The 14,393-nt window shown below is 41.2% G+C and overlaps 1 protein-coding gene across 7 annotated transcripts in view; it reads right to left on the bottom strand.

Annotated features, from left to right (window-relative positions):
* LTBP1 (latent transforming growth factor beta binding protein 1) overlaps positions 1-14,393 on the bottom strand; it is a 348,164-nt gene that overhangs the window by 314,742 nt on the left and 19,029 nt on the right. The gene's annotated exons all lie outside the window — the stretch shown is intronic.

A 14,393-nucleotide genomic window follows, 5' to 3' on the forward strand; every position in this document is an offset into this window, starting at 1 on the left:
CTGGCTATTCATAAATGATGAAATGTGAGTAGCAAATAAACATGAAATGATACTCAACTTCTCCAAGTATCAAAGAAATACTAATCAAAACAACACTGAGATGCAATTCTATACTCAAGAGACTGGCAATAAGTCTGTCCAAAGTATTTGCAAAGACACAGGGAAACTCTTACATACTGCTTGTGGGAGTATTTTATACTCACCTCTGTGAAAAGCAATTTGGCAATAACTGGTAAGGTTATAATGTGAAAACCCTATTACCCAGCAATTTCACTTCTACACTCATGTGCTCAAGGAGACATATACAGGAAGGTTCACTGCACAGCAATTATAGCAGGAAAATAATGGTTCTGATAAACTGTGGTATATCCCTACAATGGAATACTATACAGTACTTCAAGTCATGACCTAGATCTATACCTAGCCATATAGACAGATCTTGAAAAGAACATTGCCCGAAGAAAAAAAATTACAGCATGGTACTTTATTAAACCCCTAGTTGTATGATCATATTATAATAACTGTCCATGTAACTTCTTAAAACATATAATATTGATTTTTATGGATACATATGAAATCAACAAACACATAAAAATATGTACTGGATTAACACTAAATTCATGACAGCGATCACCTCAGGGAAGGAAGTCGAACCATACAAAAGAAAGAAATAGGTCACTTTATTGGAATTTTAAAAAAAAAGCAAATATGACACCAAGTAGACCTGTATTAACAGTGAGTGTTTACTGCTGTATCCTTTGTACTTTTCTGTATATTTTTTCAATTTTAAAAAATCAAAATAATTTTTTGAAACTGCAACAAAAGACAACTGAGAACTGAAGACAGATAAAACCTGTTCCTTAATCACAGGGTGAAAGGGCGAGGATGAGGATGAGGTCAAAGTGGCAGAAACTGCCACCATGACGATGATAAACTCAGTTCGCAAATCCTGGGCTTGCAGAAAGCTCACATCAAGACCTGGGTGAGAAGGATAGACAACAAAATCTTACTCCATCCTGGCTGCCAGGTTGGTCTTCTGAAAACACTCTTGCGTCATCTGAAACAGTCAAATTCACAGCTTGCACCCCAAACAGTAAATACCCGGGGATTTCTTCTACACTTGAATCCTAATGTTATTTAAAAGTTCAGTGACTGTATTTTTAGGAAGTAACCCATGCCCTGAAGCAGCCTCGATTGCTTTTAATTCTAAAAAAGTAACTCTCAGTTATATTTAAAACCAGTCCCAGCCCACACAGGGCAAACAGTGCGACTCTCGGCCCCTCGCCTTTCTCCAAACAAGTTGCAGCATGTCTACCGCATGTGTCCCGGGAGAAATACGAGTCTAACTGTGTCTTCTGTGATCAGAGACAGCAGGTGAGAAATTGCTTTGCTCTGTGTGTCTTCACAGTAATTCCCAGCTGCCCTTTGAAGTTATTCAATAACACTAAGTGATATCAGATCACAAGAAACATAGCATGAGGTCACACATTTTAGTGTACTCTAACTCAGTCTGCTCCTTGTACCAAACCCAAATAAATGCTGTACTTTCCTTGTAAATGTCTCTGGGTCAGCTTCCTCCAAAATCCCTAAAGAGCAAAAAATATTAGCATAACATCCCAATGCCTTTCCTATCCAGCCCTGTGGAATAATTCTACATAAGAATTGAAGAATTCTTACATAAGAATTCTACATAAGCGAGTATGCTAGATAGGTGAACCAACCGCCAACACATTTAATAACACTTATGGGTTTTGATCATTATGAAAAGCCATGTAAAATACATCGGGGTGTGTGTGTGTGTGTGTGTTTGCATTGTTCTGTCTCCTTCAGGTCAGGTTGTCAAATAGCACAGGATTTCTACCCACCATTTCCTACCCCATTGCTTTTCTAATCTACTCTCCAGTGACAACCAAGTAGTCAGGTGGTTGAGCGTAACACAAATTATACAGAATACAAGTCACAAAGGTTATGTGCAGAATCTCATGACTTTGTTCAGGAGTTTAATGCCTTTATGTCAAGTACTGAGCTCTGTCTACCTAGTTCCCCAGGAGCTTATGTTCTGGAAGGTTGGGGTCCTGAAAGCCTGAGCTCAGCAGAATGGGCTTGTTACCATGTGATTTAATTTAAAATAGGTGGTCCACTGGGGCCAAACACAATCCTCCCAATGCCATCAATAACTGTGAAATCACTCACAAAATACAACGTAATTAAGTCATAAGTCACGTAAATGAAAAACCACCAGCAGTTTCTCAGGGTTCTGTTTCAGGTCTTACTATGCAATTTCATGAAGTTTTGTTTGTTTTTTTAAGTCAGTGAAAAAAAAGGAAAAGAAAACAAAGTTAAAGATCTACAATGTACAATAAACATTTGATTTAAAATAGTAAAAGAAGAGAAAAACCAGAAAAAAAATTTCAGAAAATCTATAAAAGTTGTCTTTGACTAAGACCAAAATCAAAAAAATGAAAAAAGGACAGAAATAGATAATTAAGACCAAAAAAAATGCAATTAGTAGATAAACTTGTGGTATAATGTCCCAATTAAGTCATCAAAAGAAACACAAATTAAAATGAGAAGAAACATTATTAAGGTTACTTAATTTTTAAAAAGATGTAAAATTATTAATTAAAGTGCTGCAAAGGTCGTAGTATAATGGTACAAGCCTTTTAGAAAGCAGTTTAACAATAAGTTTCAAATATTTCAGTAGCATCATTTCTAGAATTTTATCCTAAGCAAATAGTCAAAAAAGGAAATAACTATTCACAGGGATATGTCCAGCTGTCCACAGCAGTGTTATTTATACTGATTAAAAATTCAAAAGAACCACACGAGTATGGCATTATAACTATTCAAAATTAGAATTATAAAGTGATACTATAAGCTTTTTAAATATTGATCCTACTGATGTGAATAAAACAATGTTATTTTGTTATTCAGTCAGACAATGAGTACCTTCTTTAATAATAGTTTAATTTCATCTAGTGCACTAATGTTAGTACATATGTATAAATACATGTTTTTCACAAATCTTGGGTTTTACAAACCAAACTATCATGCACATAAAAAGTATTATTATAATTAACAACTTTATAGGTCATTGGAAGACCATACATTTCTAAATAATAAATCTAAAATCTTGTTTAAATCCCATCATATTATCTTCATTCATTATTCAAATATTGAGCCCCTCCCCACTTATATGCGAGCACTGCACCAAGAACAGTGGATAAAAAGATAAAAGAGACAAATTTCCTGCTGTCAAGGAGCTCAGAGTCTAGTAGAGAAGACAGATAAATGTAGGGCGAAAAATATCACCATACAGTTCTGTGTTAGAATATAATGGCATAGAAGGAATGAGAAATGAGGGGCCCTAATTGGGCAAATGACAAATATCTGTGATTATATTCAAGGAAACAAAAAAGGATACAAAGAATTCTTAGGATCGTTTGTTTCCCTAAGGAGATGTAAAAGCCCACGTCCTGCCCAGGCTCACCTACTGATGGAAGCACACTGATTGGAGTCTGAATCACCTCCATCCACCCACTTTGTGCACTTGGGCCACTTGTCAAGTTCAACCTGAGCCTTAGTCCTTCACTCAAGAAAATACTGGGCAACAATTTTGCACTAGGCACAGTCACATGCCCTATGAATAGCACAGTGGACAAGAAAACACCATCTCTAGCCCATGGACTCATGGCCAGAAGACTGACAGGAATAGTGATTCTAATCATTGCAAGCATTTCAGAGAGAGATGTATGGTGTGCAGTGGGAGCCCATCCCGGTGGGATTCAGGGTATTAGGAAAGAACCTCCCCTGAGATCATGAACTTAAGATCAGATCTGAAAGCTGAGAGAAATAAGTAACACATAAGCCTGGCCCCAGAGTGTGGAGCCAAACGTCAGTGGTGAAACGCCACAAAGCCATGAAGAAGCAAAATGCAACTTGACTCAACTGATTCACGAATGACTTTTCATAAAACATCAGGTTCAGGGGGTAGGGAAGGAATTACAATACATTCTTTACAATGTGTCCAGTATGCTGGTCCAGAACAATTTAATGTAACCGGCAGAGACATTATCCGGTAAACCCAGAACTAAACATCAGGGTCTGGGTGTTCTAGTCCATGCAGAAATACATAGAGGAGAGGCGTGCAGGAAGACAAGCCCACTCCTACACAGCCAGTGGGTACGGACTTTCTCTAAAGCAACTGGCCATCCTTCAGGATTAAGCCCTAAGAAAGCTAGGAAATTTTATATTCAAATACATCCACTACGGTTGGACAATTAAGAGAGTGGTAAAATAATAATAATAATAATAATAATAATAATAATAATAATAATAATAATAATACATCCTACCCATGCAACAAGGAATAGATAAAAATCACAGATTGTGATACGGTCATTGAAGACAGTGTTTAAAAGACATTTTTTAATGACATGAGAATCATGCTTACGATGGAATGCCAAGTTAAAAGAAGAAAAAGCCTCGACTCTCTAGAACTCATTCCAGTCAGCCCGGCACCTGTAGATGTCCACTGGATCGAATCCCGTCAGTCACCAGTGACCTCGGGCTGCCAATCCTTCTTGAACAAGGGCAGTAGTGGATCAGTGCATCCCTCCTTCCTGACCACTTTCTTCCCCTGGCTAAGATGTCACATCCTACCAGCCCTCTTCCTACCTCACCGCCAACCCATGCTCTGTCTCCTTCTGGCTTTTCCGTCTCTTCCTGCTGTCTGAATGTTGACATTTCCCAGGGCGTGCTTGGTCCTTGGACCCTTCTCCTGCAGACCCTTCTCATTCAGTCCAGTGGCTTTGACTTCCATCTAGACGGTGCCCAAATTTAGATCCCAGGCCTGCTCCTCCAATCTGAACCCTAGATTTCCATGTCCAGCTGCCTCCTCGACGGCATCCTGTGGAGATCTAACTGGCTTCTCAAATTCTACGCATCTCGTCTCCCTTCCCCCGCCCCAAACTCCACAACCTGCTCCTCCTTAGTCTTCATCCCCTTAAATGCACCGCCATTCACCAAGTTGCTCACCATGTGTGTTAGTCGGCTCCAGCTGCTGTAACAAAGCACCACAAACTGGGTGGCTTAAGCAACAGAAAGTTATCGTCTCATAGTTCTCGGGGCTAGATGTCTGGAACCAAGGTGTCAGTGGGGTGGGTTCCCTCGGAGGGCTGTGAGAACTTGTGCCATTTCTCTCTCCGAGCTTCTGACCGCCTCAGGCATTCAGTCCTGGGCTTTTAAACTGCTATCTCCATGTCTTCCTATGTGTTCCCTCTAGGTGTGTCTACATCCGAATACCGTTTTTATGTGGACACCACTCATATTGGATTAGCACACCCCTTTTCTCCAGTACAACCTCTCTTTAATTATATCTGCATGACTCTAATTCCAAAGAAGGTCACATTCGGAGGCAGGGAGATTTAGGACCTCAAGATAGGAACTGGAACGAGGGCAGTATTTCCACCCTAACACCAAGTTGTCATTATATAGAGACTCCTTCCTGTCTTACACCATCTCCAGATCCTCTTGGCTCTTCCCTCAAATACACCCGGAATCTAAACATTTCTTACCACCTCCCCTCCAACCCTTCTCCCGGCTACCTTGCCTATTCTCAGCAGGGCAGCCAGAGGGATCCTGTCAGAATCAAAGTCAGATCACATCGCTCCTCTGCTCCCAATCTTAAAAGATGTCCATCTCACTCAGTGAAATGCAAAACCCGTGTTTCTACAGCCCACAAGTCTCTGCTTCCATGTCATTGCCTGTACTCTGGCACCATCCTCCTGTCACACTGGCTTCCTTGCTAGTGTCCCTGGGCACACCACACCTGCCTCCACTATGGGGTCCTTCACTGGCTGTTCCCCACCTGGTACATTTTGCCCCAAATGTTCCTTGGCAGCCTTCCTCACATAACTCAACCCCCCCAGGACTGTTCATTCCAGAACAGCAGTCTCTAGGCCTCTCTTCCTATACTCTGCCTCATTTTTCTTCAAAGCATTTATCCCTACCCACCATTAGGTTATACATTTTCCTTTTCATTGTCTGTCTCTCCCACAAGAGTATCAGTTCCACAGGGAGAGAGACTATTTTGTTCATGGTTTTTTCCCTTGGGCCTAGAATAACATCTAGCTCATAGAAGATAATTAATAAATGACTGTTGAATGAACACATGACTGGAGGCTGTAAGAAAAATACACTTAAATGCTCATGTGAATTATTTACCTGTGAGTGGTGAAATTGTACAAGTTACTAATTTTGTGTATGCCATATTATATACACTCCAGATTTTCTAAAATGGCCTGTTATCACTTTTATAGCATGGCAAAAATCAACAATACTTTTTTGAAAAGAAATGTAAATTCATGTTTAAAGGCTAGTTTAAAGGCTAAATGTTTAAAGGCTAGTTTAAACATACTTAAATTTTTAAGGGCTGTAATTTCTATAATTTAAACAAATGTGAGACAGAGTACCATACACTACGCTTTATGATAATTGCACTATATTGGAACTACATTATTTTTACTTTGAAACTTATTCTTAACATACTATGATTGAGTAATATGTCTAGCACTATTATTATTAACATGTTTATTAATCTGTTTGAAAAGCTGACTTCTATTTTCATCAACCAAAAACATTAAACAAAAGAAGCTCTCCTGAAAATCAGAGCAATAAAAAATAAACTGTGTAAGGCCGAAACGACTGCCAACTTGAGAACTGAGTCTCTGAAACTTGGATTAAAATCAAGGGGAAAAAAGACTAAGACTTTACTTTTTAAACTTTACTTTGATTAGGCAGTGTCACCTAGTGGTAAAGAGCGCACTAAAGCCAGGCAGCCCAAACCAAGCCACAGCTCAGACACTGACTAGCTGAGTGCCCTGGGATGTATTTCCATTACCGTTTTTTTTGTTTGCATCTCAGTTTTCCCATCTGTAAAATGGGAACCATTAAAAAACCACGAGAGGGTTTCTGTCTGGATTAAATGAATATATGCAAAGCACTTAGGATAGTGTCTGGTTCTGTGTAGCCCTGGACAGGTGTCAGCTATTATTATTATCCCATGCACCAGATTCATCCCACACATGCCCCAAAATAGACTTTAAGGAAGCTTGTGAGAAGCAGGTCCCATCTATGTCTGACATAGAATTTTATTTCTACCATTGGAGTTTTACATTTGCCTAAAACAGCCTTTCGCATTGAATCAAAGATAATAAGCTATGTTTTTTTTCTTTCTTTCCCTCACTTAATCATCCAGAATAAAACTGTCATGGGTGGCAACAAAATGACAGAGAGCATCATTAAATTATTGTCTGACTGTTATCACACTCAAGACTCATATTTCCAAACTAATTTTCATAACTGAATAAAGGATAATAGCTATAATGAGACAGAGCCCTTAAAAAATTTACCATTTGATTTATTTTGACAGAGTTCTTTAAGGTAAATTAAGAGTATTATGTGACCAAGGATGGGAATACCCTGGAAGACATATACTCCAAGCCATGTCAAAGCCTTTCCTTGCTAAAATAAAAATCTCTGTAAATGTCACTGATGCCTGCGCATCACTGCAGAACACAAATATTTGACAGGCTGTGGACATGGCCCAGATATAGAGACCACAGTAATTAGGCTTACACCCCAAAAAGAAACAACAATTGAAGCCTCACTGTGAAATACAAGATCATTCCTTCACATCAGGGGTGTCCAAAGGGCGGCCCGTGTGCCAACTGTGGCCCGCAATCCATTTTTAATTGGCCCGCAGCAAATTACAAAAATATATTTAGTTTACTTAAATAAACCAGGTGAGGCAATACGTGCTTCACCTCGAGTGAGTGGCCCGGCTGTTTGTATATTTTACCGCATATGGCCCTTGGTGAAAACCGTTGAAAAAAGTTTGGACACTCCTGCTTTACATGGAAGAAAGCTACACAGCAGATGATGCTATTTGCAAACAATCAGTCTTCTGGCTTCTAGCTATATTACTGTGAAATGTGATATAACCATTTTCACAACTGAAGCTGAAACAGAACTGTAGACTTCAAGGGCTCATCAGCAAGCAGTTGAAAGGAATGAACAAAGCTTTGTTTTCAAAATGTTAATATCCAAAATTAAAACTGTTTAAATGGCTTTTCTCATTTCTGACATCCTTTTGGAATGGAGAAATTATTCTAGTAATATTGTGAATGTAAAATGCTCATTCTATCCACATACTGGGCCTAGCTTCGCATATGTATTTAAACTTTTTTTACTTAGTTGATCTCTAAGATCCTTCTAGAATCTCTGATCATCTCAAACGTAAAAAATGTGTAACCAGTAAACAAAGAGAAATTTAAATAATTATTAAGATCAGAAATTAACAATTATTTTTCTGTTGGAAGTTGCTAACATTAAAATAAATTAACTATTTCCACCTAAAACACTACGCCAGATTTGTTAAATAATGGATGATGATAATTGGGTGTCACTATTCCCAAATTCTTAATGTTTTTATGGTTTTCAAGGATATAAGTGGTCAAAGATGTTTTTAAAAATATAATCCAAGTAATTCTTTTTATTGTTCAAAATATGCAATGAATAACCGACTTATTTTTATAGTAATAGTATTTGTCTCTGTTTTGGTACAAAGTAGAACTGCTAAATTTTCTGCTAATCAATTCTGGAAAAACATAATTAACAGAAAGAAAATAAAGAAACTTTACACAATTCTGAAAGTAGAGATTTTAATAAAGCTGTGAAAAATACCATAATCACAAATCTCTCACAGCTTTTATTTAACAGATTATGTAGTAATTAAATCTCAAGCCACAATTCCCTACAGATCATGTATTCCTAGTACCCATTTTTGTATTTTTCTTAGATTTCTTCCCATTATTTGTCATCGCCAGCTCATACCACGATTAGGGGCGGGCTTCTATGGATTCACAATGAGGAAGAAAGAGAAAAAGACTATTGTGGTTCTCTGTATCTCTAAAGATAGCCCCAAATAATTCCACCCCACCCCACCCCAATCAGTACATGCTGCTCCTCTGATGGGAGCATATATTCCCTCCCCCTTGAATCTGAGCTGGATCTGTGACTGTTCTAAGGAAATGCAGAAGTGTTATTCTGAGACCTCTTAGCCCAGGCATTAAAAAGGCCAGGAAGCAACAGCTCTTCCCTCTTGGAACCCAGCCACCATGTTATGAGGAAGCCCAAGCAACCACATGGAGAGGCCAATATGGAAGAGAGCTGAGGCCCCCATCCAACAGCCCTTCGCTGAGCTCCCACTCAGTAACAGCCAATATCATCTCGCCAGCCATGTGAGTGCTCCATCCTAGAAGTAAATCCACTAAAGCCACCCAAGCTGATGCTATGTGGTAGACATGGAGACAAGCCATCCCTACTGAGACCTGCCAAATTGCAAAACCATGAGTAAATAAGTGATGATGTTTGTTTTAAGCCACTAAGCATTAGGGTAATTTGTCTTGCAGGAATAGATATCTGAAATAGTCTTCCTGCAGAAGAGTCACCATATCTCATTCCCAGCCTTCTGCTAATTCTATTGTGCTACACTACCCAGTGGTAACACTTAAAACTTGGTTATGTGCTCAAGTCTTCAAAATAATAATTAGCACAGAAATGATTAATAACCTCTTGAATCCTACAAAGCAGGGAGAAGACCCAGCATAGGCGTCTATATCTACGCATTGTCAAGCACTGCATATGAGCAAAGACGAGGCCAGCTTTCCAGTGATTTCCTGGCCAAGTTACCAAGTACATTTTCATAACACTGGCCACAACCAAGTACTATTTTACAGAATTTTATGTTATATATATTATTTCATATATAACCACAATTTTTTAAATAATGTAATACACACGAGAAAACGCTGAATTGTACCCTTTACACAGGTGACTTATATCTCAATAAAGCTGTTTAAAATCACTGTGTCCATGTGAGTCAATTCTATTAGACAGCTTATCATAAAGCTCAAGGAAATCTATGACAACAGATACAAATACGTTGGCCCAGCTACGGACAAAGCTTAAGGCACAGACTCTCAGAATAAGCAGGACCGCGTCCAAGCATAGAAATTCCCCTACAGTTTAAGTCAAGCACCTCCAATAAAGAGCTCTACCTGCAAACAGCCCAGGTCATCTCTGAACAGCTCTGTAAAAAGACTTTTCCTTATTTGGAGTAAAAATCTCTCTGCCCGTAGCTTCCATTCCTTAACTCACCTTTCCACAGTCGTTGAAGAAAGTGCTACCATCCTGCCTGTGATTTCTTTTCTCCTGATTCAATACACCTATTCCTGCAGCGACTCCTTGTATGGGCGTTGTTTCAAGTTCCTCCACCACCCGCTTGCATAGCTCTGAGTATATTACCGTATGTCCCAGTATTGGCAAACAGTATAAGTTTTGGAATACAAATGCCTAAATTTAAATCTGAGTTCCATTACTTACTAGCTGCATGACCTTTGGCAAGTTATTTAACCCTTTTAAGCTTCAGTTGCAACATGTGCGCAGTGGAGATAGTAGAAAGTTGGCTCATCTTTTGGGGAGGAGCCAGGACAAGTTAAGTCAGCACCCAAGATGAAAATCACCTATAGTCAAAATTACTCTTGCAAATCTATTCAGGATAGCTGACATACTCTCTCTTAAAACGTCTTTCTGTATTTGAACAGGTCACCATTTCTTTGTTTCAACACAATCTCTCTTCCTCTGCCAAAGACATTCAAGCGCATTAATTATATGGAGGATGCAATTCCAGTATAACACAACCCACCTCAACGTTAAGCACTAGCACAGGATCTGGAACACAGGAGACACATCAAACTTATTTGTTTTCATTATTCTACCTAGTGTGATTCTAGGAGGGGAGGACAAAACTTAATCTGATGTTTCAAAAGTGTCAGCCCAATGTGGAATAGGGCAGACCTACAAGTGGAACCGTCCTTGGGGTAGTTTTTTAAAATGTCAAGCCCAGGGCTTCTTTTTATGTTTCACTTACCTTCTACTTCCTTCAATGGGCAGGAAAAAGAGGGCTGGAAAAACTACCCCCAAGAGCACTGTGGAGCAGAGACCCTGGTCCTGCTTCCAGAGCATTCCCAAACATTGCTTCTCAGCAGCTGTGTTCAACTTCTAGGATCTGGAAATATTCATCCTCATTCTCAGACAGCTGAGGACCCATCCTCACAGGCAGGAAAGGGGAAAAGGGTTTGGCCTGACCCCACCCTACTGAACGTTAAACACACACATTTTCTTTTCACCATCCCACAGACAATGGCCCCACCACCTGCACAAATGTAATTACCTTAACTAAACCTTTGCATTTGTTCAAGAGTAGTTAGTGGTGTTGCCCAGGTGTACTGCTGAAAACTAAAATTAAATAGATTCCAACAGAGACAGAGCTGAACCACTACAGAAGAAGCTATTGTTTCAAATATAATAATTATAGTCATTTTCCTGGTCAAACAACTGAGGAGGATTTCCCACAGTGGCTGGTGATAACCTTCGACCCAGACAGCAGGGCCGGTGAGCTTGCCTCTGCTTGGCTACTGGGAGGACACCTCTCTCTGCCTTACCACCAGGCCTAGCTCTAGGCCAGAGTGTGGGATTCTTAGGAGGGGAGTCCTTGAAAATACCATTTAATACAGAACACTTTTGTCCTTTTCCTACTTGTTTCAGGGAAGAGAAAATATTTACCTCTCTCATAACCAGTGTGCAGCGACAGTTTGTCATACCCTCGCCTGACCAAGCACTGGGCAACGAGAAACTATTGCCACATCCTTGTGATTGCTTTGACCCTTTTTCGTAGAGTCTATGTGGTGAGTAGCAAGGGATCACACTGTGCAATGCATTTTCATGCAGAAACTACATTGTAAATGGCTATCAGTTTGATGGGTGAGCCCGGCAAAACCAAATCAGTACATACAGGACTGAACCCCAACCCTAATTTACACTGAGATCTTCAGGCCACTTACTGTTTACTCTTCAGGCAAGACATTTGCTCTCCTCATATACTTTTAACACCAAAGGAAAAACTACCCAATGAGAAAATACATCCAGCAGGGGAATAGGGCACCAGGTGTATCAACATTATTGAGTCGTAAGGCAGTGGTTCTAAGAGTGGTTCCTGGACCAGCCACATCAGCACTACCTGGGATCTCACTAGAAATGCAAGTTCTCATGCCCCACCTGAGATATGCGGAGTCTAGCAATCTATGCTTTAACAAGCACGAAAAATTGAGAGCCACAGTCATATTTTAGTCACTGTCTTAAGGTACTAGGATCTGTGCTAAGGGTACTTCTGGGGTGACCGGCATTCCATTTGCTGCAAAGTAGTTTAGTACTTGTGGCAAAAGGCAGTCAGGAAACCCCATAAGTGAGGTCAGGGTCATTCAGGATGATAAGCATCACAGGCCAGGTACGAGGCAGCTCAGGGGTTGACAAAGTGACAGGAAGGATGGGTGGTCATGACGCCGGGAAGCCATCCTGAACTATGGCTTGAAAGGTGAGAATACTTTCAGCTTCAGAAAGGTCCTGCCTCAATGGACAGCCATGACTCATTTTCAAAATTTCATAAAAAGTGAAATCCTCTCTTCAAATCAAGATTTACACTGAAGCTTAATATATGAAACAGAGAAAGCAGGGGTGAGTGTTTGAACCCCCTCCCCCGCCACACACCTTGCTTCTCCTCTTACCTCTCCTTTTTGGAGCCTGATATACATCAGTGGAATCCTGAGGGTCTCTAAGCAGAGTTTGAAAAGCAAGGGCTGCTTATTAAACATGCTGATTTCAGGGCCCCACACGACCTACTGAATTAGAAGCACTGGGGGTGGGGCCTGGGATCCTGTATTTTCCAGTTTCCCCGCATAACCCTGAATCAGCCACATCAGAGCCTTTAAGCAGTGTGTCTCAGAGCAGGGCTCTGATGGGGACAGCTTGTTCATGCCAATTCCTGGACCCTTCCCCAGCCCTACTGATGCTGGCTCTCTGAAGTAGAGCCCAGGAATCTTTATTGTTAAGGTGGTTCTTATGTGCATCAGGTATGAGAAGCACTGTAGTCTGAGGCCAGAGAACAGACTCCATCCCTCTCATTTCCATACCTTACACAAAACTGTGTTTTCCATCCATCTGGTCCCCCCCCACCCCACCCTTCAATCTCTCCCTCTCCCATCTCTCACTCTCTTATCTATAAAGAAAACGTATCCTTCCTGATCTCTTCAGGCACGGGGTCCTCTGGACCAGTCCCTGAGCTTTCACTCCTGGAGCCTGGTGTCCAGTCCCGTTCTGGAACTGGAAGAGCAGGAAGGGGAGATGTCTCGGGGCCAGGATTCCTTTCCACAGTCATATCCCTGAAGTGTGAGAACAGGACTGCTGACAACTAGGCACCAACGCTTTGACTGGTGGGTCTCAACAGCATTTGTTCTATTAGAATCATCTGAAAACTTCAAAAACTAGATGTCTAGGCCCCACCCAACCCACTCCACAGATTCTGCCTGAATTGCCTTGGGCAGGGCACTGGTGTTTTTTAAAGCCTCTCAGAATATGGTGCACAACCATGGAAGAAAAACAGTCTGGAGCAGGGCTTCTCAAATGTGAATGCACACGGATCCTGTTAAAATGAAGACGCTGGGGCCGGCCCGGTGGCTCAGGCGATTAGAGCTCCATGCTCCTAACTCCGAAGGCTGCCGGTTCGATTCCCACATGGGCCAGTAGGCTCTCAACCACAAGGGTGCCAGTTCAATTCCTCAAGTCCCGCAAGGGATGGTGGGCTGCGCCCCCTGCAACTAAGATTGAACACAGCACCTTGAGCTGAGCTGCCGCTGAGCTCCCGCATGGCTCAGTTGGTTGGAGTGCATCCTCTCAACCACAAGGCTGCAGGTTCAACTCCCGCAAGGGATGGTGGGCTGTGCCCCCTGCAACTAGCAACGGCAACTGGACCTGGAGCTGAGCTGCGCCCGACACAACTAAGCCTGAAAGGACAACAACTTGAAGCTGAACGGCACCCTCCACAACTAAGATTGAAAGGACAACTTGACTTGGAAAACAGGCCTGGAAGTACACACTGTTCCCCAATAAAAGTCCTGTTCCCCTTCCCCAATGAAATCTTTAAAAAAAAAAAAAAATGAAGACGCTGATTTAGTAGACAGAGGTGGGGCCTGAGGCCCTGCCTTTCCAACAAGCTCCCAGATGATGCTGAAGTGCTGGTCCATAGATCACACTTCGAGCCGCAAGAATCTCGTGATTCTCACACTTTAGAATCACCGGGAGGGCTTCTTAAACACTGATTACTGGGCTCACCCCTCCAGACCCGATTCACTATGTCTCAGGTTGGGCCCCAAAATTTGTACTTCTGATAAGTTCTCAGGTGACACTCACGCCGATGGTCCAGGGACCAACTTAGA

The sequence above is a fragment of the Rhinolophus ferrumequinum genome, chromosome 13 (genome assembly GCF_004115265.2).
Source record: "Rhinolophus ferrumequinum isolate MPI-CBG mRhiFer1 chromosome 13, mRhiFer1_v1.p, whole genome shotgun sequence".
In the NCBI taxonomy this organism is placed as follows: domain Eukaryota; kingdom Metazoa; phylum Chordata; class Mammalia; order Chiroptera; family Rhinolophidae; genus Rhinolophus; species Rhinolophus ferrumequinum.